General features: G+C 47.2%; 1 protein-coding gene across 2 annotated transcripts in view; it reads right to left on the bottom strand.

Annotated features, from left to right (window-relative positions):
* tbck (TBC1 domain containing kinase) overlaps positions 1–22915 on the bottom strand; it is a 224598-nt gene that overhangs the window by 1995 nt on the left and 199688 nt on the right. The window lies entirely within an intron of this gene.

Raw genomic sequence — 22915 nt, 5'->3', positions numbered from 1 at the left:
GGCCGTTTTATACTGACAATTTAGTGTATGTGGGGAACTTTGGTGGAGGTCCAGAATGGTTACCCAGTAGAGCTGTTGCCAGACTGGACCACTGAAAGGACAGAATTCTGAAGGGGTTTGAAAGGCTGGACACGGAGACTGTTTCCGCCTGTCGGGGAATCTCAGGCTGAGGGGGCCGACCATTCAGGATGAGCAGAAATTACTTTGCACAAAGGGTTGTGAATCTTTGGAATTCTCTTCCCTGTGCATTGTGGATGCTCCATCATAGACCGACAGGGCCGTGAAGCGAGAACACACTGACCATTTGAGAAGGAGAGAAGCTGTCGCCCCTCAAAGGGGCAGGTATACCCAAACCCAGCTACCAGAATATCACTTGCCGAGACACTGATGTTAGACACGACATCTTGTCAAGAGAAATCATCAGGGCGCACAGAAGGAGCTGAAGAGCTAGTCAGTACTGCTCCTTTTGTGGACTCTACCAATTTGCCTGCCCTTGCTGTAGACTCATGTGTCCAATCTGGAAAAGCCAGTTCAGCAAGAGTTAGGAAGAGCCTCACCTTATGAACTTTGTTTTGAGCTCCCTCACTGTAATTCTCTTTGGCTGTATATAACTGTAAATAAGAGCTTCTCTGCTTTTGTATTTCAGGGATCTGTAGGGAACTTGGGGGGGGGGGGGGGGGGGGGGGGGGGAGGAATGTGGTAGCGTGGCCCCTTTAAGGGGCGATACTTCACGGACCACGTGACAGGCCGAACCCATGTGGGCAGAACGCACGAACGTTAGCCTATCAGATGTGTAGGTTTGGACCTGGCTGTTGTGGTTTGGTCAGAGTTATCCTGGGAACAAGTAGTGGTACTGGGGTTATTTGTATATAGTTAAATAAATCACTGTTGCGATTAAACACTGCCTCATCGGTTGCCGCGCAATACAACACCAGCTTTAAATATACTCGACGATGGAGCAGCCACAATGCACAGGGCAGAGAATTCCAAAGATTCACAACCCTTTGTGCAAAGTAATTTCTCCTCATTGGAGTCCTGAATGGTCGGCCCCCTCAGCCTGAGATTCCCCGACAGACGGAAACAGTCTCCGTGTCCAGCCTCTCAAACCCCTTCAATGTCCTTTCAATGGGATAATAGGAGATATCATGTCAAATTCTGCACCATTCTACATATGTGTTCTGAAGTCATTATCAGTGCTCACCTGGAAGAGTACCATGCTGAGGCCTCTCCTCCCACCCCCCTCCTTGCCCTGACAGAAGTATTGCCCAGCTGAGGACCTATGCTGCATAGAATTCTGCCTCATTTTGGTGAGAGTGTCCCAGTTTCTAATGTCTCCCTTGGCACAGGTTTATGCAACACCTCATGCCGGAGTATGTCACAGATCTCTTTTAACAGGAAGGTCTTCCTCGAGCTCTCCGCGTGACTGAACCAGTTACCAGCTTGGAGCTTGACTCTATGTCTTTTCCAATGATCTATTTTCATCATAGCTCTCGTGCCCATCTTGAGGGTATTGGAAATTATTTCAAAAGGAAATCGGGACGGGCACTTGACAGAAATGAACTTGCAAGACTACTAGGAACAAGCAGGGACATGGGACTGACAGGGCCGCTCTGCGAGGAGCTGGTACAGAGCTGATGGGCTGAATGACCCCTTTCCGGGCCACAAATCACGATCGCCTCACCGCTTTGTTAGCACTCTATTTGGCACTGAGTTAGCATGGTAGCACAGTGGTTAGCACAGTTGCTTCACAGCTCCAGGTTCAATTCCCGGCTTGGGTCATTGTCTGTGCAGAGTCTGTACGTTCTCCCAGTGTCTGGGTGGGTTTCCTCCGGGAGCTCCGGTTTCCTCCCACAGTCCAGAGATGTGCAGGTTAGGTGGATTGGCCATGATAAATTGCCCATCGTGTTCAAAATAGTTCGGTGAGGTTACTGGGTTGTGGGGATAGGGTGGAAGTGTGGGCTCTGGTGTGGAATCAAATAGCCTCCTTCTGCAGTGCAAATGCTATGTCTACAAAAGAATCAAACTAAGACGGAGGCCGGAAATATCTCCAGCTCACCGCCCGCTCAAGACGGTAGCCGCCAGATACAAGGTAATGCCAAATCCTCCACCTCGCTAGGCAATAACTGGAGCAGTTTTCATTGAGAGATTTAAGGGATGATCTGTTTAAAATGATGAACAGATACGAGAAAGAGGGTAGAAATAGACTCTTTCCAAACACCGATGGGTCTGGAATGATTGGGGACCCGAGTACAAGATTAACGCAGTGCAGGAATTAAAAAAAAACACCCTGACATTAAACAGGTTGACAGGTTCTATAAACTGGCACACGGCTGAGCTGCAAATAACCATTGCAGGCAAGGAAAGCTGGGAATCTGCAACATTAAATGAGTATGCATCATCCATTCTCCTCTCCGTGACAACTCAAACCCTCATTGGCTGCACCGTACAACGTTATTTCCCCAACGATTAAGATTTCTCAATTCTATTTGTGAACATTACTGGCATTATTAACAAAATCAAAGCATTGGTTTTGCCCGCAGCTTCATGGTATTAAATAGATATGTGTGGTTAATGATTCAAGCTGGGACCCTGGATGAATTTCCTGGGAGCTGCTCCTGGTTTGTGGGAGCTGCTCCTGATTTGTGGTTAACAGTTAAAAATAGGTCAGTCGGGTGGTTATACAAACAGGGAATAAAGGGTTAAAATAATAGAATACGGTGAACAATTGTGGTCCCCTTATCTAAGGAAGGATATACTGGCATTATAGGCAGTCCAGAGAAGGTTCACTAGGTTGATCACAAGTATGAAGGGATTTTAAGAAGAGTGGTTGATTAGGTTGGGAGGTGACCTTATTGAGACATATAGGCTGAACTATTCCGTCCTTGTTCGAGGCTGGCATTTTCTGCTGACCCTGAAAGAGAATAGAGTTTTGGCTGTAATGCCAAATTCTTCCTTCTCAATCATAACGGGTCCCGCCACAAACAAAATCGGAGAATCCCGCCGATAAAATTTTCAAGGGGCTTGACGGGCTAGATGCTGAGGGGTTGTTTCCTCTGGTGGGAGAGTCTAGGACAGAGTAAATGGGTCACCAATGCCATGAGAGACAGAAATGAGGAGGAATTTCTTCTCTCAGAGGGTAGTGAATCTGTGGAAGCTGTAGAGCAGTGGTCACAAATAGTTATCAGTCTCGAATAATCGATTGTTCTTGCCTGCCGAACCGCAGCAAATTACTCGAGACTCAGGATTCTCGGAATGGCGGGCGAACCAGCTCATTGCATGCTGAACTGCACCAAAATTCTGTGGGACACGGGCAACAAGATTCTTGCAGGCCCCAAAATTTGGAACAAGATGTTGGTAGACACAATGATGAGCGAGGAGGGACTTCCAAAAAACACCATTTCCACCAGGAATGGGAAAACCAATTTCTTTCAACGAATGTCAAAGGCAAGACCATTTATCTCATTTGTCAACAGAGTGCAGCCGTGAGTACGAGGTAATTTGGAACAGCATCATAGGACAATGCACGCAAAATTTAAAGACAATTTCCCTATAAACAGTGTGATTCAGACCAAGAAAGTTGGGGAGTTAAATGGAATTTTAAAGGCTCAAAGTCATTATTCCCAAAATCTTTGTCTGAAGGCAAAGCGAGCAAAGAGGCATCTTTTTGCATTAGATATCTGCTGGCGAAACATAAGAAACCAATCACCGATGGCAAAGTTATCAAGGAGGGTACGACGGTTGCTGCTGAAACTTTGTTCAAAGACTTGAAAAACAAAGCTGAAATTATTGACAGCTATCAAGAGCCTGCCACCTGGCACCTTAACAGTAGCCAGAAGGGTGGAATTGTTGTCCGAAGACATGTCTCAGCAAATACATCAAGACTTATCAGACTATGACTGTTCCTCACTGCAGTTTGATGAATCTGTAGACATGACGGTTACGGCCCAGTTGATTGAGTTCGTTCGCATGTCATTCACAGACTCAATAACAAAGGCAGACTCTCTCACTCTTTTGCCTCTCAGAGGTGAGGATGTCTGAAACAAATTCAAAAGGTACGTGACTGAGAAAACAGCCCGATGAAGAACTAGCTTCATCACAGTCGATGGTTCCTAATTCCTCGTCAATCACGTCAATGCTGGGTGTCAATGTAGGCTTTGTTGCACTTTGCAGAAATGATCCTGAAATCTCCTCCTTTGTCCATTGCCACTGTGCTATCCACCAGCAAGTGCTGGTGAGCAAGGTTATTGACTTTTCTCACGTAATGACAGTTATTGTCAAGATCGCCAACTCAATTCATGCCGGAGCTCTGCAACATCACTTGCTCAAATTGGTTACTCGAGGAGCTTGATGCCACCTATGGTGAACTAGTCCTTCATGCAGATGTGAGGTGGCGTTAAGTCGAGGAAAAGTCCTCTGGAGCTTTTTTAGACCTGCTCCTTGAAATTGTCACCTTCCTTAAATCCAGAAATGAGGTAGACAGTGAGCTGTCAGATAATGCGTGGTTGCTAGGATTGGCGTTTCTTACGGACGTAAGTGCAAAATTGAATGAGCTGAATCGCGAACTGCAGGGGGACGATGACCAGAGACTCGTCACACATGATCAATGCAGTGAATGCGTTCAAGTTGAACCTGAGCTTGAGGTCCTCTCAGTTAAAGAACAAAATTACTGAGCACTTCCCAAATCTGTAGAAAGTTCAACAATAGGTCAAACAGATTGGGTTCCATCCAATCAATTTTGTGCTGAGCTTATTTCTTATGTAGTAATATCACAGATTGATATTGCACTAATATCTTTCCTGCAACTTAAAAAAACCATTGCACACATGTACAACAATGAAGAGGTTGGTCTAAACGGATCTTCTTCAAACACGGAAAGTTAGAACGCAGGCACAGCGAGGAATTAGCAACCAGGATGTTGGTCTTTATTGCAAGGGATTTGGAGTACAATTGGGAGGTCACATCTGCAGTACGATCTACAGTTCTGTAGCCAAGGGAGTTTATGCTCGTCAGTTAGGATGCAACAAAGGTTCACTAGATTGATTCCTGGGTGAGAGGGCTGTCCAATCAGGACCAGGGGGAGAGATTATGGGTTCAGTCACCATCTGGCCCGACATATGGAGGGGAGTTTAGAAAAATGAATGGTGATCTTATTGAATCCTAGCAGATTCTAAGAGGAATTACCAGGATGGTCTCTGAGGTGCTATTTCCCCTTTGGCTGGAGAGACGAGAACCAGGGGCCACAATCTCAGGATAAGCGGCCTACCCTTTAGGACTGAGGTCAGGGGAAATTTCTTCACTCAAAGTGTTGTGAATCTTTGGAATTCTCCACCACAAAGAGCTGTAAACGCTCAGTCGTTGAGTACATTCGAGGATGAGATCAATAGTTTTTAGACTCTAAATTAATCAAGGGGTGCCGGGTTCAGGCGGGAAAGCAGAGGTGAGCTCAAAGGTCAGCCATGATCTTACTGAATGCTGAAGCAGGTTCAAGGGGTTGTCATGACCTACGTCTGCCCCAATTTCTTATATTCTTCATCTTCCTTGATCCTCAAACAATACAGCAGCAAATAAAAAGGTTAATGTTTTTGTAGCGTGTGTATGGAGCTATGAAATTTGTTGACTGAAATGTCCGCCCTTAGACCCAATACGGCCTGGAGTTCTCCAGGGTCATTTGTTTATAATGAAACACTTGAACTATCTTAACAATTCTGTTATCAATGCTCTTTAATTCAGGGTGACATTATGTTAAACACACAAAGTGAATGGAATGCACGTTAATCAAGCTCCTTTGACAGAAGCCAGAATCAAGCGTGCATTTGGAGCAGGCAAACTCCATGGCCTGCGGAGCAGACTGTTTCCCTCAGCTTCCTTGCCCACTTCAGCTCAAGGCACCCTTTGCATTGTGGAAAGGGACATTGAAGTCAATGGAAAGATGATGGACTGAGAGGGCTCCTTCTGGGCTATAAACCTCTGGTGATTACTGCAGCGCATTTATCCAAGAAACTGGAATGGCTAATGTTTGGTTAATGAGAAATACTTAAGCATAAGCAGTTGAGAGAAGCCGAACAATGCAGCAACATGGATTTAAGATAAATGCTGAGAGGAGACACAAAACGAGCCGCTGTGTCACTAAAGCAACAAGTCAAAATGATAATAATAATAATCTTTATTGTCACAAGTAGGCTGACATTAACACTGCAATGAAGTTACTGTGAAAAGCTCCTAGTTGCCACACTCCGGCGCCTGTTCGGGTACACGGAGGGGGAATTCAGAATGTCCAATTCACCGGCTGGTTTAGCTTAGTGGGCTAAACAGCTGGTTCGTGATGCAGAACAAGGCCAGCAGCACGGGTTCAATTCCCGTACCAGCTTACCCGAACAGGCGCCGGAATGTGGCGATTTGGGGCTTTTCACAGTAACTTCAAACTTGTGACAATAAAAGGTTATTAAGACGTCTTTCGGGACTGTGGGTGGTTCCAATGAGTGTAATGATGGTGTTCAGTGTGGGGGGGGGGGGGGGGGGGGGGGGGGATGAACAAAGAAAGTTCTCATATTGTTCTCCTTTAGAAGGACATGGTAGTAAAACCAAGCTTTCATACTTCACAATGCCACTAACTTGCCAGCATACAATGGGTGCAAACTATAAAACCTTAGTCAGAGCTGTTGCTAGCACAGTGCATTTGAGTTTTTCTTAAATTACAATACCGCATTGTCAGGCCTCCCCTAACTGCTTACGCTGACAGATGCCTTTGTTTATAATAGACTAAACATTAGCCATGGAAGATTCTTGGACATGTACAGTGTCGCCACCACAGACCAATGGAAGTTTATGGCACAGCCAGTCAGTCTATCTGCCATGAGTGAACCAGTTCTTTGCGAGAGCAATCCAAATCTAACTCCACTGCCCATCCCTCTCTCTCTCTCTCGTCTCGTACCTCCCTCTGCTTCAAGGGGTGGATGTTCCGAAGCAGCCACATCACCTGCTGCTGGTTAATGCTTCCACCGAATGTCACTTTAGAATCACAGCCATCATATTTAACTGCAGTTCTTCCTCTCGCGTTTTTGTCACAGGCTATTTTTGTGCTCACCCCTGAAGACAGAGCAACTGGAATTTGAACAGTGCACGATGCTAGTTCAGTAAGGCACAAGGGAACTTGCATTTATATCGTGACATTGATATCCTACCCACAGCAAGCTATTACCGCCAATTTACCTTAGTGTTAGCGCTTCCCACACACACTAAAATAAAAAATCTTGCATTTATATTGCACCTTTCATGTCCTTTGGATGTTCCAACATGCTTCACAGGCAATGAAGTGCAGCCAGGCTCACAGGCAGGCAAATAGACAAACTGTGCACAGCAAGCTCCCACAAACAGCAGTTAGGTAAATGACGATATAATTTGCTTTTTTTGGAGATGTCAGTTCAGGAATAAGGATTATTTAGACATCAGTACAAATCCCTTTGCTTTTCCACGGGATCTTTACATTTACCAGCGCAGGCAGCAGGGGCCTCCATTTACCATCTTGCACAAAGGGCGGCACCTGCAACAGTGCAGCACTCCCTCGGTTCTGCACAGGAGAGGTAGCTTAGAGAATGCGGCCAGTCTCTGGCGCGGGGCTCGAGTCCACAGACCTCTGCACCAGAAGTGAAAGCGATACCAACGTGAGCCAGGGCTGAGCAGTGAGAAGCAAATAGCTGAGAACTTCATTGTACAGGGCGAACGATAAGAAAATAATTACAATTAAAGCTGAGACCATTTCTTAGGAAATAAGAGCTGACAGGAAGAGGAAATGGATGCAACGCAGGTTGTTGCAGACTTTCAGCCGTGGTGATGACTATCAGCCCTACTGTAGATTTCACTGTAAGGCTGATCATCCACGGGTTGGTTGATGATTCCGGCAGTCCCAATTAAACAGGCGACTGCGGATTTGCACAATTTTATTCTCCCCACCATATATCAGGTCAGGTGGTGATGGAACACATAATCTCTCCCCATGGTCCAATGAGTGTGTCACGGGACCACTCAGCACCACTTAAAAGCATTCTGTTTGACAAACAGACTGGCAAACCAAGCCTGTGGGTCTGTTTGCTAAACCTTCTATGGAGGAATGCAGTGACGTGAACTTTAAGCAGAAGATATCAACATGAGAGCTCCAAATGGAGCGTTTGCTGATTAATTATATTTGTTGAAAATTCAAAATGTATTATTGTTGTGTTTGTGATGACATTTGATGTGGAAAATGGTTAAAATTATAAATGCCTCATTAAAATATTTTCGAAAAAAAAATTCTAAAATGTAGGCTGTTCTTTGAATAAAATGAAATGATTTACTTTTTTTGGGGGTCCTGCAAACACAGACTGGGGCTCGTCAACAGTTAATATTCAGCAAATATCGATTCCGCACAATTGAATCTCAAACGTGAATCAGAATCACCGCACTGCACATCACTATACATTTGAAGATCATTAATTCTAAACATGCTCATGCAGCAAGTTAGCAAGCTGCCATCCTATCCTCTGACTCCTCATGTTTATTTCTCATAGAATCACTACAGGAGGCCATCCGGCCCATTGAGTCTGCACCGACTCTCTCAAGGAGCACCCACCAGGCCCACAACCTACCCCATCCCTGCAACCTAATAACCCCACCCAACCTTTTGAAAACTAAGGGCTAATTTAGCACAGCCAATCCACCTAACCTGCACATCTTTGGACTGCGGGAGGAACCCTGAGCACCCGGAGGAAACCCACGCAGACACGGGGAGAACGTACAAACTCCACACAGACAGACCCAAAGCGGGAATCGAACCCGGGTCCCTGGCGCTGTGAGACAGCAGTGCTAACCACCGTTCCTCTGTGGGGCGATAGGACCCATATCACTTCCAAGCTGGTCTCACCTACACCTTTTACAGAATCGTATAAGTCAAGGGCAATTGAAAATCTGTGTGTTCTAGTCCTTTCCCCTCCATGGAGCCACGCAAGGGGGAAACTCAATTTCCACTGAACGTTATTTTTGATACTTGCGTTGCGACACAGCTCACAGACTTAATGAAACCAAACTTCTCCACCATTGGTATGAGGTAACATTCAATTTCCTCTTGCATCCCCAGAGATTTTCCAGGAGATAGTTGCATTTTGACGTGCATTTCAAGGGCAATGGAAAGCCTCTGGTCTCAAAACCTATCAGGCTTCACACCAATCCGAAACAATGTGTAAAAATATAAAAAGCACTTACGTGGGAAATTGCTCTGCAAGTGACCAGCATATTTGCCCAAACACATGCACTGTCTTAAACCGCTGAAATCTTTCTTATTTTTAATTTTTTTTTTCCAATTAAGGGGCAATTTAGAGTGGCCAATCCACCTTCCCTGCACATCTTTGGGTTGTGGAGGTGAGGCCCACGCAGACACGGGGAGAATGCGCAAACTCCACACGGATAGTGACCCGGGCTGGGATCGAACCCGGGACCTCGGCGCCGTGAGACAGCAGTGCTAACCCACTGCGCCACCGTGCTGCCCTCTACCAGCCACCATGTAGAAAAATAATGATTATTGTTCATCACTGCTGAGAATATATCAGCAGCCAACACCATACTTTACTCATGGTATAGTGTACGCAAGAGACATGAGCATACGTAGGTCAGAAAGGATCCAGTTTCGAAATGACAGTCCCAAGTTGTAATACAATGCATAGTGACATTGATCCTTGGGCTAAACCATAATGTTACTGGCCCTCAGGTGTGCAATAATTGTCTCAAAGCCTGGGTAAAACATATTGGGTCACTCTGGCAACTTTAGGGTCCTGTTATAATCCTGCACCGTGGGCAAAGATTTTACAACATTTTCATCTGCTTCCTACTGCCCCAAAAGTGAACAGAGTGCAAACTCAGAACCCTCCTGCCACACTCAGAAAAGGCCCTTAATGCAGGACATATTTCAGATTGTGTTCAAAAATAAGCTTTCAATATTTGGCTTCCGACGCCATAAAACGTCTCACTCCAACGGTTAACAAACGGCATTCTGCTCAACATCAAAGACAAAATATCCAAATGTGCTGCAGATGTGAAAGGGGGTTTACTGCACAAAGGACTGAAGAGAAGAATGAAGTCTGCAATACGGAACGGGGTGCGCGTTTCTACCAGTGAAGGGCTCGACACAGAGATCAGCAAAACACGAGTTCTCCAAACAGCCTTTATGCGGAAACTCCCCTTCATTCCGTTACACTGACAAGTCGGATTTAAAGTGACAGACATTTGTGAGGATTGAACGAACGTAAAATTGTCCACAGATCAAAACGGAAGGAACCAGCCCAGAACCACATTTTGTTTGAACACAGCACGTGCGCTGAAATAATTACAGCAGCATGTTGGATTCCTACATTTAGCATTCTCCCGCATTGCAAATGGGGACTCATGGAGATGAATGATTCAATTTGCAAAACTTAACTTCCACTAAAGGAATACCCTCAGCACGATGCTTACTTTGGAAATGTAACAGCAAGGATTTGCTGCTGACTGACATTTTTGGCAGACTTGAAATTAAATTAAAATGGTGTGGAGAGAGATTTCAGACTGTAAACATTTATACGACTCCAGTAGCTAGATTTCTAACTGAGGCATTTACACAGTGTCCAAGGTCACAAGTGAGCTCTGAAGGACCTATAAGTTAATTATTGTTTTTGATGCTTAAAGGTTAATTTGATCTCAATGGCACACGTTCTGAAAGATTAGTTTTAATAGGAACTGTAATAATTCAGCCAGTGATTGAATATGGCCAAAGATGTTACATCTCTCCATTTGGAACTGAGGATTTGAGTAGAGATAGAGGTTAGTTAGAAAGGCTGGTTTAGCACAGAGCTAAAGAGTTGGCTTTTAAAGCAGACCAAGGCAGGCCAGCAGCACGGTTCAATTCCCGTACCAGCCTCCCCGAACAGGTGCCCGGAATGTGGCGACTAGGGGCTTTTCACAGTAACTTCATTTGAAGCCTACTTGTGACAATAAGTGATTTTCATTTCATTTCATAGAAAATATTGGACTGAAGCTATGCAGTCCTCTGGCCCTCTCTCACAGTAACTGTGAAGAGAGGGAATCAGAGAGGCAGGATATTGTGCCATGTGGCCAAAATGCTGCATTTCACCAAAACGTTTCAGAATCCAGAATAGCCCCTACCCACCCCAAATAAAGCCAATTACGTAATAGGCAATGTGGATTCCATGTGTTGTGGACTTCAGTGCCCGCAGCCTGAAGGTGACAGCTTCCTATCTGGCTGCATCACAGCCTGGCATGGCAACTGCTCGGCCCACTGCCTGGGGCCACCTGCTGCCTTGGGCAAGCGGGCAGCATAATCAAAGACCCCTCCCACCCAGCTTATTCACTCTTCCATCGGGAACGAGATACAAAAATCTGAGGGCACGCACTAACAGGTTCATAAACAGCTTCTTCCCCGCGGTTACTCGCCTCCCAAACGACCCTCTTTTTGGACTGATCACACATCTTCTCTACTGAGTGATACTGCTCCCCTGTATGCTTCACCTGATGTCTGAGTCTATGTATTTACATTGTGTATTTTATGTTTGGCCTATGTACTTTCTTTTCATGTACGGGGCGATCTGTCTGAACTGTATGCAGAACAATACTTTTCACAGTACCTCGGTACATGTGACAATAAACGAATCCAATCCAACAAAGATATGGTGGAAGGATCAGGAATACTGACCACAGATGAAAGAGAGGCCCACTTTGGGGTGCAGGCTGGGGGATGGGGTGGGGGGCGTGAAATGGTGTCATGACTGAAGTCCTGAAGAGCAAAAACAGTTTTTGCCTTGTTAAATGTAGTGCTTTTATAAAGGCAGCTACTGCACCGACAGTTTCCTCAGGAAGCCTGGCTCCAGCTCTGCCCTTGACCTGGAAAAACTTTGCCTAACATCTGTCTATGATGGTGTACTTCACAAGTCGCCGAGTGAGACAGACACCCGCTATCTTCACGTTGAACAGCCGACCCATAAACTGTGTCAGGATCAGTGGCCGATGGTCCAATGGGCATTGTATTCTCTGTATTCACACCCGAGCCTGGCTTCACACAGGATTTTGTATCTCTGCCAATAGAACTGGTTTGAATTTCCCAATTCCATAAATCACTGAGATTGCCCATGGTTGAAAGGTAGGAATATATTATAATATATAGCAACACGGCTAATTCGGAGTGGTCAACGTTGAATTGCCTTATGTAACTTGCACTGATTGGGTTATGAACGCTCTTCTTTTGGTGTGGCCATCGGTGTCTCCTTGGAGCATCTTGGCAGCCAGTGACTCTCCAGAGTGGGACTTAATCACAAGGGGCCAAAAACTGCAACAAATTTTGCTCCAAGGTCGTATGAAAAGGTGAAATGCTGCAATCTCATTGCCGAGGTTCACTGTGTGGTTCATACCATCAGGCAGAACCTGGGATATGATCAGTGTCTTTAAGCAGTTCTGGGTGATGCCCCCCACAGGCGTGGTATAGTTCCCCACTACAAAAATAGGGACCAGGGCCATGGTCACCAAGGTGGAGCAAGGAGGTGAGTAGAGCTCTCTATTCACCTGCATTCAGTTAAAGGGCACTGTAGCCCAGTGCTGATGGCCCAGTGCTGTGGGGGTGCCCTTCAAGGTCGGGGGTTGCCCTTGGGCAGGGGTTGGGGTTTGCCTACGAGGGATTCAAGACGTCTATAAAATATTGAGGAGACTCATAACAGGGCCAGCCACAGCTGCAGCCTGTCTGTCCTCCTAAAATCTCCCAGGACAGAGCTATACTGCAGCTTGTTTCCTGAAAATCCATTTCAACCCCTTGAGGTTCCAATAGGATCTGTGGTTTCAATGTTGCAGTCCGCCTTCTTTTCTACCTTTGCACTTGGGTGTTCACGTTCCATTTCACACCCCTTTGACTGTGATCAACGTCTAGCTTGAATTCTGAAGGCTATCTCAAAGGAGGGATAATCCTTGTTAGTTGTGAGAGCACTTGACGCTCCTGGAACTCTGAAGTGCCTCCTTGAAAGATCAGGTGGCCTGTCTGAGAGGATGATTTGCGGACTGGATGTCCTGCAACCTGCCTGAACAGCATGCCTGTAGTCTAGGTGCGTCAGCACCCCAGAGGCAACTGCCAATAATTAAATAGTAAAGAACAGGGTTTCAACACTGAGGACCCTCTCGGGGGAAAATGGGTAACTATCTGGATGAGCGGATGACAGCTGAACAAGACCTCTCTAACAATGCTGGCAGATATCTGGGGTCGAGGGGCTCCTGATCTGGGCAGAGCGAAGCTCGTCAGCACTACCGATTCGTTGGATGGCACTCTGACAGAAGGTGGGACAGTCATGGTAAAGGGGGTGGTTTGCAACACCGACCCCCTGCTGGGTTTAAAGGCACAGTGCAAGTTCAGGCAACCTAGGTGCTGTGAGTGTGATGGCATGATGGCAATAAGAGCTTGGGTTCCCCATGCAGAGTCTGGACCATGCATGGGGTTTGTTTGTCTCCTCATTGACTCTGTTAGTTCTAGTGTCCCCTCACAGTCCAGTGAGTCAGGCTTCTACAATCACTTGGCCATCATCATTATGTCTCAACGCTCTCAGCTGCATCTCTCCCCATGTCAGGGCCAGGGGAAGGCATGCTCCCAACTCTCAAATATGACAATTCTCTCTGAGTATAGTCAGGGCCAGTGGGGCGGGAAAGGTGGATTGAAGTGGGGAGCGGGGGGGAATACAATTTCAGGCACAGTAGTTTTTTTAAAATCACAATTTTTAAAAAAAATCTTCCTGCGGCTTGTTGTGTACTTCCAGTTTTGCGTAAATGCAATCTTATGGCATGTGGATAACCCACATTAAAAACTGAAAAGCTTCCGTGATTGAGAGTTCCTAAACACGCTGCGTTTATCTGCGTGAATGATAGTTCAATGAGTTGAAACTTAAATATGAGACCCAAATAAGAAGAATGCAGTGTGTGGTTTTCTGCTTCCCTGGGCCCCAATTGTTTATGCTGATTTCTGCCAAGTTGAAGTCTGGGCAGAATGCTAATAGAAACTATAATAGTGAAGAGGAGACCACACTGAAGAGTTCCTTGACCACAGAAAAACAAGGGCAACGTTGGGTGCAAGTTTTGGGCTCCAGCATCGGCGTTACGCCCAAAGGAAGAAACTCCCAGGTCGAGAAGTTGAATGGTGGACAACACTCGGGATAAGCTGTGTAAAATTACTGCAGTAGAGTTCAAGATTGACTTACCCGAAGGTCAACTCTCTTCTGAAAAGAAACGCAACTACTGTGACCTGACATCTTACTAAGCCTGTTTGGCATCATTTGCTCACTTTCCTGTAGTAATGCTGTGGGCTGGTAGCACCATTTTACAGTGAGCTCGGTTTATTGCTCATCCTTATACACTTCTTTTCGCCTTCAGGTAATAAGCAAACTGATCTTTGTCTTAATCTTTCACTTCAAGAAGCTTTGAGATTCCAGCAAAATCGCTTTGAGACTTTCTCTAATATCTGCCATGTTTTGTTAAAAACAAACGGTAAAACTGTTTATGTTTTTGACTAAGAGCATTTTTTAAAAAGGTATTAGCAGTCATTAAGCGAAGGGGTAATCCCTTTCTACTTTGTTTGTACCCAAGGAGGTGCAGGTCAGCACCACCGCCCAGTTCCCACATTGCACTCAGAATCCACCTCAAAGCAATTCCAAAAGGCATGCCAGGATGTCTCCAGTATTTCCTCACATGGAAAGGTATCTATTGACAACAACATTTAAAGCAACAACTTCATCAACTAGCTTTTGGAGCCAGTCAACTTGTTTGGCATTCCTTTGGACGGGAACCTTGGAACAGGTGCAAGCAGCCCTAGCGATAGAAATGGGGAACCACCCGTGTTTCATGTTCATGTTCCTTAACTCGCACCAAGTCCCGTTCACCTGCCACTCTGCTCACTGACCTACACTGGCTCCTGATCAAGCAGCGTCATGATTTTAAAACTGCCATCCTTGTTTTCAAGTCCCACCATGGTCTCGTCCTTTCCTATCTCTGTAATCTCTGCAACGCCACAACGCTCCCAGGTACCTGTGCTCCTCTGATTTTGGCCAATTAAGCAGCCCCACCATTGGTGGCCGTGCCCTCAGTTGATGATAGATCATCAGCCTGCAACATTAACCTGCCTCTTTCTACACTGACCCATTTGCATTCTATTAACGGGCTGGGCACCGGATTCTCCACGCCTCGGTGATTCTCTGGCCCTCTGGACCGGAATTCGTGTGGCAGTGGATTGGGGCAGGTATTTCCCAGCGAGGCCCTGGCACGGTGGACCTCAAGATGGGCTAAGGGGTAAGTCTTGAAGAAGGGTTCCCCCAAAGTCGATCAGAGGGCCCCCCTCCTCACCACAATGCAAATCCTGCCCACCCCATTGCCACCAGACCCCCAACAGAGCCCCCCAGCACCACCAGAGACCCCCTCGACTGGAAGCCAGAAGGCAGTCCAGGCAGAGAAAAGAATCATGGTGTTAAAACTCACCTGTTACCTACACCTTCTGCCTCAGGCAGAGACAGTGACACCTGTAAATTCCAATAAAGTGAAAACCACGGGCGTGATTCTCCGCTCCCACGCCAGGTGGGAGAATTGCGGGAGGGCCGCTCTGGCACCCCCCGCGATTCTCCCCCCCAAAATGGCGTGCCGCGTTTTGCGACAAGCTGTTCAGAGAATTGCGGGCCGCCGTTCTTCACGCGATTTTCCGACCCGGATGGGCCGAGTGGCCTGCCGTTCCCGACCGGTTCACGCCGGCGGCAACCACACCTGGTCGCTGCCGGCGTGAACATGGCGCTAACAGCTGTTTTGTGGCTTGTGGGGGCGGAGGGGGGAAATTGAGCACCACGGCCGTGCTCGGGAGGGGACTGGCCCGCGATCGGTGCCCACCGATCGTCGGACCGGCGTCTCAAGGGGACGCACTCTTTCCCCTCCGCCGCCCCGCAAGGTCAAGCCGCCACGTCTTGCGGGGCAGCGGAGGGGAAGACGGCAACCGCGCATGCGCGGGTTTGAGCCGTCATCCGTCGTGACGTCAGCCGCGCATGCACGGGTTGGAGCCGGCCAACCTGCGCATGCGCGGCTGACATCATTAGGCGCGCCGGCTGCGTAATTCCCAGCGGCCGAGATTTAAGGCACGGCCCTCCTAGCCCCCCCGGGTGGCGGGGGGGGGGGGGGGGGGGGGGGGGGGGGGAGAAAGAGGAGAATATGGGGGCCAGGAGCGGCCTCCAACGCCGTCGTGAACCCTCGCCGGGTTTCATGACGGCGTCGGGCCTTGCAGAGAATTCTGCCCCACATCTCTCGGGTTTAAACCCCCTCAGATCTGAATTCTCCGTTTGGGAGACGATGAATTCCCGCCGGAGATGAGTCACCTCTGATTTGCACTCCCGCTGGGAGCAGGAATCCAACGTGATTCACTATCCCTCGTCATTCAAACCTTTGCACGGTGAATGATTCCGACGCAAATCCTGCTATCGGGCCGTCTTTTGAGCAGGGGGACTGATAGTGAGGTCTGGCAGCTAGCCCCCCCCCCCCCCCCAAACAATGCAATTCCCCCTACATCACAACGGGATTTGCTGGGTCATCAACACCCCCCCCCCCCCAACAGTACAAGGGTGACCTGCCCCCCCCTCCCCAGTGGCCCCCTCACCAGAGACCCCATAAGAGAGGCCCCCACCAGATTTCTACCCATAAGAGAGACCCCCCACAACAGAGTTGCCCCACAACAGTGCCCCTCTTTAGAGACCCTGCCATAACAATGCCCCTCAGCAGAATCCCCACCATAACTGAGCCTCCCACAATTACACACAAAAGGGGAAAGACGTTCGAAGGTATGTCCTGCTAGTGTACTGCACTTTTTGCCGTTAAAAAGGGGTATTTTCTTTTGGAAACCCATAGAATTAATGGGATAAGGATCCTATATGGGTGAAATTACCCAGAAAAACCAGGGGAAAAAGCAGACAGGGGAAGTTTGCGCCTGAATCAGAGGCCTCTCAGAGCTCGTCGGCAGAAAAGATGGCGGAGGTAGCCGTTGGGGCTCCGGCCACTCCACTAACGGCCGAGGTGCTTTCAAGAACCTTGATGACCGAATTTGATAAGCACTGACGGGGTTTGTCGGAGGAACTCCAGAAATTGATGGAGGCGGCCTTGACCCCCATCTGAGCGGTTTTGGAGAAGACCAACGAAACTGTGAAGGCCCATGGAGCCACGATAAAAGACATGAAAATGGCCCCTATGGCACACAGTGATCAGATTGCCTCACTGGAAATGGAGATGTCTCTGGGGGCAGAGACGAACAAGTTGCTGAAGGCCAAGGTGAATGATTTAGAGAATCGAGACAGGAGGCAAAACATTCAAATCATGGGGCTGTCGGAGGGGAATGGAATGCCCGACGTCCACGGAGTACTTTGCCCAGATGTTTTACAACAACAGGTTAAAGTCCAACAGGTTTGTTTCAAACACTAGCTTTCGGAGCACTGCTCCTTCCTCAGGTGAATGAAGAGGTAGGTTCCAGAAACATATATACAGACAAATTCAAAGATGCAAGACAATGCTTAGAATACAAGCATTTGCAGGTAATTAAGTCTTTACAGATCCAGACTTAACAAACCTGTTGGACTTTAACCTGGTGTTGTAAGACTTCTTACTGTGCTCACCCCAGTCCAACGCCGGCATCTCCACATCCCAGATGTTTGGGAAGATGGTGGGAGGTGGGTGGATTCACGTTCCCGCCCGAGTTGGATCAGGCCCACCTTTCACTCTGGCAGAGGCCTCGTCCTGAGGATCCATCGTGTGTGATAATATTAAAGTTTCATAGCTTCAAAGAGAAAGAGTGGGTTCTGGGATGGGTGAGGGAACGTCACTATTTTAAATGGGAAGGCCATGCCATCATGTTTTACCAGGATGCGGGACCAGAGCTGGCGAAGAAGAGGGCTTCCATTCAGTAAAGCCAAGGCCGCCCTGTACAAAAGTGGAGTCCGATTCGGTGTGGTTTACCCAGCATGGTAAAGAATGACTTTTGAGGGACTTCGTTGGGTGGGCCGCAAACCAAACCCTGACGCTGCTGCCAGCGGGGGACTGGAGCATCGGAAGAGGTGCTGCTCCCATTTTCTCCCCAGCGCTGATTCTCCACCAATTCGGGAACTCAGCTACTGGTGACGGAGAATCCAGCCCTATATCTTGTATTGTGACACTTTTGGTCAACCTTTCCCAGTATAATTTCCTTCGGCCACATTTATAACAGAAATTGTTTATGCAAACATACTACTGTACATTCTCATTCCATAGAGGAGGAATTTTAGTAGTCCGAGGGGTAGGAATGGAAATTGAGGCAGGGCGCAGAGTTTCTAACTAAAAATGACCATGCAACTAAAAATAATGACTCCCTTTCTTTTATAAATTTAGAGCACCCAATTTTTTTTTTTCCAATTAAAGGGTAATTTAGCATGGCCAATCCACCTACCCTCCGCATCTTTGGGTTGTGGGGGTGTGACCCACACAGACAGATGAAGAACATGCAAACTCCACACGGACAGTGACCTGCAGCCGGGATCGAACCCAGGTTCTCGGCGCAGTGAGGCAGCAGTGCTAATCACTGGGCCACTGTGCCCATCTAAAAATAACGACTCCTGAGGGAGATAGGGAGTGGCAGGGGAGGGGCAGAAAACAACGGAATGTAAATTACATCATGGGGGAAGGTCGTTTGAATCACCTTGCTTTGAAGATGCCATCTCTGAATTTTATTCTGGCTTGGTGGAAGCAATTTGCACACAATTTCTTCCCGGTCATTCTGGACACGGCATAAAGTGTGTTCTCAGGGCCAGAATTTCACTTTCAATTCACGTCACAAGTGGGAATACTGCTGCTGTTGAGAGAACTCGGGAAATAGGAGCTTCCTGTCCTCCTGGTGTTTTGGTTGTGCTTTGAGCAGGAGGTTTTTGTGTGTTCTCTCTCCATATTGCTGGAGTTGATTACGTCGTCAATGACAAAGCCATTTGTCCATGGTAACTAATTCAAAGTATTTACACGCTGATGTTTCAAATAAATATGAACTGATTTATTTATAAACCTGTTTAAAAAGCACAGATGTGGCCACTGGGAACAAGTTGTGCAGTGTGCTTTTTCATTGCCAGATTAAAATACAAAGGATATAAATAAGCTGAAATAGCTTTCAGCAGCAGCTCATGTTAAAATAAACCATATTACCTGGGGTGCAGTAACCCAAGGCTTAATCCATTCTGCATTTCCTACAGCACTGAACTTAGCACACAAGGCAACTTTACCATCCGTGACTGTTTTTACGACGTGACTTTATGAGATACTTACAGATGAGGTTTGCCATTTGGCCCATTTTAATTTGCCCATCTAGCAAGATCCTACCACAGCTATTTAATTGTTAAATTGTTCCAGGTTTTTGGCTTTGCGAGCAGCCAGGCTCCATTCCAAGTATTGATCCCCTCTCTCTTTGTGCGAAGAATTCCCTGATATCAATCCTATGGTTACCCTTTTCTAGTTTGAAGCTGTACCCCATTGTACTGCTCCCACTAATGCGGCAGAACTAAATAGCTGGTCATTGACTTCAGGAAGCAAAGTACTGTATACACCCCTGTCAGCATCAACGCAGCCGAGGTAGAGATGGTTAGCAGTTTCAAATTCCTAGGGGTGCACATCTCCAAAAATCTGTCCTGGTCCACCCACGTTGACACTACCACCAAGAAAGCACAACAGCGCCTATGCTTCCACAGAAAACTAAGGAAATTCGGCATGTCCACATTAACTCTTACCAACTTTTACAGATGCACCATAGAAAGCATCCTATCGGGCTGCATCACAGCCTGGTATGGCAACTGCTCAGCCCAGGACCGCAATAAACTTCAGAGTCGTGAACACCGCTCAGTCCATCGCACGAACCTGCCTCCCATCCATTGACTCCACCTACACCTTTGCTGCCTGGGGAAAGCGGGCAGCATAATCAAAGACCCTCCCACCCGGCTTACTCACTCTTCCAACTTCTTCCATCAGGCAGGAGATACAAAAGTCTGAGAACACGCACAAATAGACTCAAAAACAGCTTCTTCCCCGCTGTTACCAGACTCCAAAACAACTCTCTTATGGACTGACCTCATTAACACTACAGCCCTGTATGCTTCACCCGATGCCGGCGTTATTAGTTACATTGCGTACTTTGTGTTGCCCTATTATATATTTTCTTTTATTTCCTTTTTTTTTCATGTACTTAATGATCTGTTGAGCTGCTCGCAGAAAAATACTTTTCACTGTACCTTGGTACACTTGACAATAAACAAAATCCAAATCTAATATATTCCAGATCAACTTTTTCATCCCATTAACTACCAAACAGCCCTTGATATAACCTCACAATCCCTTCCCTTAAAAGTGGCAGCACAGGTGGAAATGGTAAAGAAAGCACAAGGCATGCTTGCCTTCATCGGACAGGGTATGGAGTGTAAAAGCTTGCAAATTATGTTAGTTATATAGAACGTTGGCTGGGCCACATTTAGAATACTGTGTCCAATTCTGGTCACCACACTACCAGAAGGACGTGGAGGTTTTGGAGAGAGTACAGAAAAGGTTTACCAGGATGTTGCCTGGTATGGAGGTTATTAGCTATTGGGAGAGATTGAATAAACTGGGATTGTTCTCCCTAGAGAGACGGAGGCTGAGGGGGGGGGGGCCTGATGGAAGTTTATAAAATTATGAGGGGTATGGATAGGGTGAACATTTGGAGGCTTTTTCCAAGGGCGGAAATGACAATTACAAGGGGGCACAAGTTCAAGGTAAGGGGGGATAGGTTCAGTGGAGATGTGCGGGGAAAGTTTGGAATGCACTGCCAACTGAGGTGGTTGAGGCAGATACGTTAGCGAACTTTAAGGCTTATCTGGATAGACGCATGAACAGACAGGGTGTAGAAGGATACAGGCGGTTGGTCTAGACAGGGCACGTGATCGACACAGGCTTGGAGGGCCAAAGGGCCTGTGCTGTATTGTTCTTTATTTGTTCTTCCATGGTGAAAAATCCAACGGTTCTCCAGAAGTTCATCAGAACCCAGACACGGGGGATCAGTCTCATGAATCTTCTCTGCACTACTCCCCCCCCCCCCACACCCTTGTTTTTCAGAGACCAGGACTGAGCACAATACTCAAGATGTGGATCAGAGCCCTGTTCATAATTTCATCATTTGATCATCAGATGCCTCTGCTTCTGATTTTCAAGATTTGCTTTTTTTTTTTGCTGTTCAGCTGCTGAAATGGCTGGTTAGAGTTAAGCAGCGTTCTGCCCCAAGAATGTTGCTGGTGGCAATTAAGATTCGAGCCTTCTCCCCACGTGCAGACCCTGCGGAGCCACTTTGCAGAGCTGGCTTCCTTCCAGTCACAATGCTGCTGGCAGGCACTGGGGAATAAACTTGTCACAATTGCTTGATTACCAAATGAAAGAAAACGGACCGGGTCAGTAATTGATGGAAAAGACATCACGATTTACTGCACTATGGTCCTAAGTGATGCAAACACCCACCATGGGCAGCAGGAGGTCAAAGTTAAACATATGTTTGCATTTCATGGTGGAGGGGCAACCAGCAGATTTGTAACCTCAGGTCATCGGTCTTTTGTCAGGGCTATTAATGCCAAATTAGCTCACTCAGTTGGGAGGAACGCATTAAACGCATTAACCAGACGGTGTACGTGGTGTTGGTCAAGTTCTTTGTACTGAACCGAAGAGCAATGCGCTGGGACAAATAGAAAATATGGAAACCCATAACTGTGCCACTGTTTGTACAACATTGAAACAAAGGAAGTGGAATAATGGTAGCACAGTGGTTAGCACTGTTGCTTCACAGCTCCAGGGTCCCAGGTTCGATTCCCGGCTTGGGTCACTGTCTGTGTGCAGTCTGCACGTTCTCCCAGTGACTGCGTGGGTTTCCTCCGGGTGCTCCGGTTTCCTCCCACAAGTCCCAAAAGGCGTGCTGTTAGGTGAATTGGACATTCTGAATTCTCCCTCTGTGGAGCCGGAGTGTGGCGACTAGGGGATTTTCACAGTAATTTCATTGCAGTGTTAATGTAAGCCTACTTGTGACAATAAAGATTATTATTATTCTTAACGTTTACCCAATATAGGGCAATGAAATATGTGTGGGGCAATACCGTAAATTAGGAGCAATGCTTTCTATGCTAATTCCACACTGCAATGATGCCTTCAGACGTTTGCAGTTGAAGAATCTCTCAATACCCAAAAGGGTGTCACAATTCACACATTTTATGCAGTTTAGAATCAGATTGTAGTTTAATCCTAATTTTATAGAGTGCTCTTATAGGGCATGTAGCTTTAGTCAATACTTGATCCACCCTTAACTGTAGTTGTTACGCACGAACATACAAAATAGCCAAGGTAGGCCATTCGGCCCCTCGAGCTTGCTCTGCCATTCAATAAGGTTTGTGATTCTAAATCCGCATTCCCATCTACCCCTGATAACGTTTGGTTCCCTTGGCCAACAAGAATCCATCTACTCCCCCGCGAAGGGGGTGAGTGACAGGGTGCTCTCGGGGGTCTGGGTCGGGGAGGGGAAGATATCCGATATCTACAAGCTTATGCAGGAGAAGGAAGAGGCGTCAGTAGAGGAGCTGAAAACGAAGTGGGAGGGGGAACTGGGGGAACAGATCGAAGACGGGACATGGGCTGATGCCCTGGAGAGGGTAAATTCTTCCTCCTCGTGTGCGCGGCTTAGCCTCATCCAATTCAAGGTGCTGCATAGGGCCCACATGACTGGGACGAGGATGAATAGGTTCTTTGGGGGTGAAGATAGGTGTGCCAGGTGCTCGGGGAGTCCAGCGAACCATGCCCATATGTTCTGGGCATGCCCGGCATTGGAGGAGTTCTG

The sequence above is a fragment of the Scyliorhinus canicula genome, chromosome 3 (genome assembly GCF_902713615.1).
Source record: "Scyliorhinus canicula chromosome 3, sScyCan1.1, whole genome shotgun sequence".
Classification (NCBI taxonomy): domain Eukaryota; kingdom Metazoa; phylum Chordata; class Chondrichthyes; order Carcharhiniformes; family Scyliorhinidae; genus Scyliorhinus; species Scyliorhinus canicula.
This window is presented reverse-complemented; position numbering and strand designations above follow the sequence as displayed.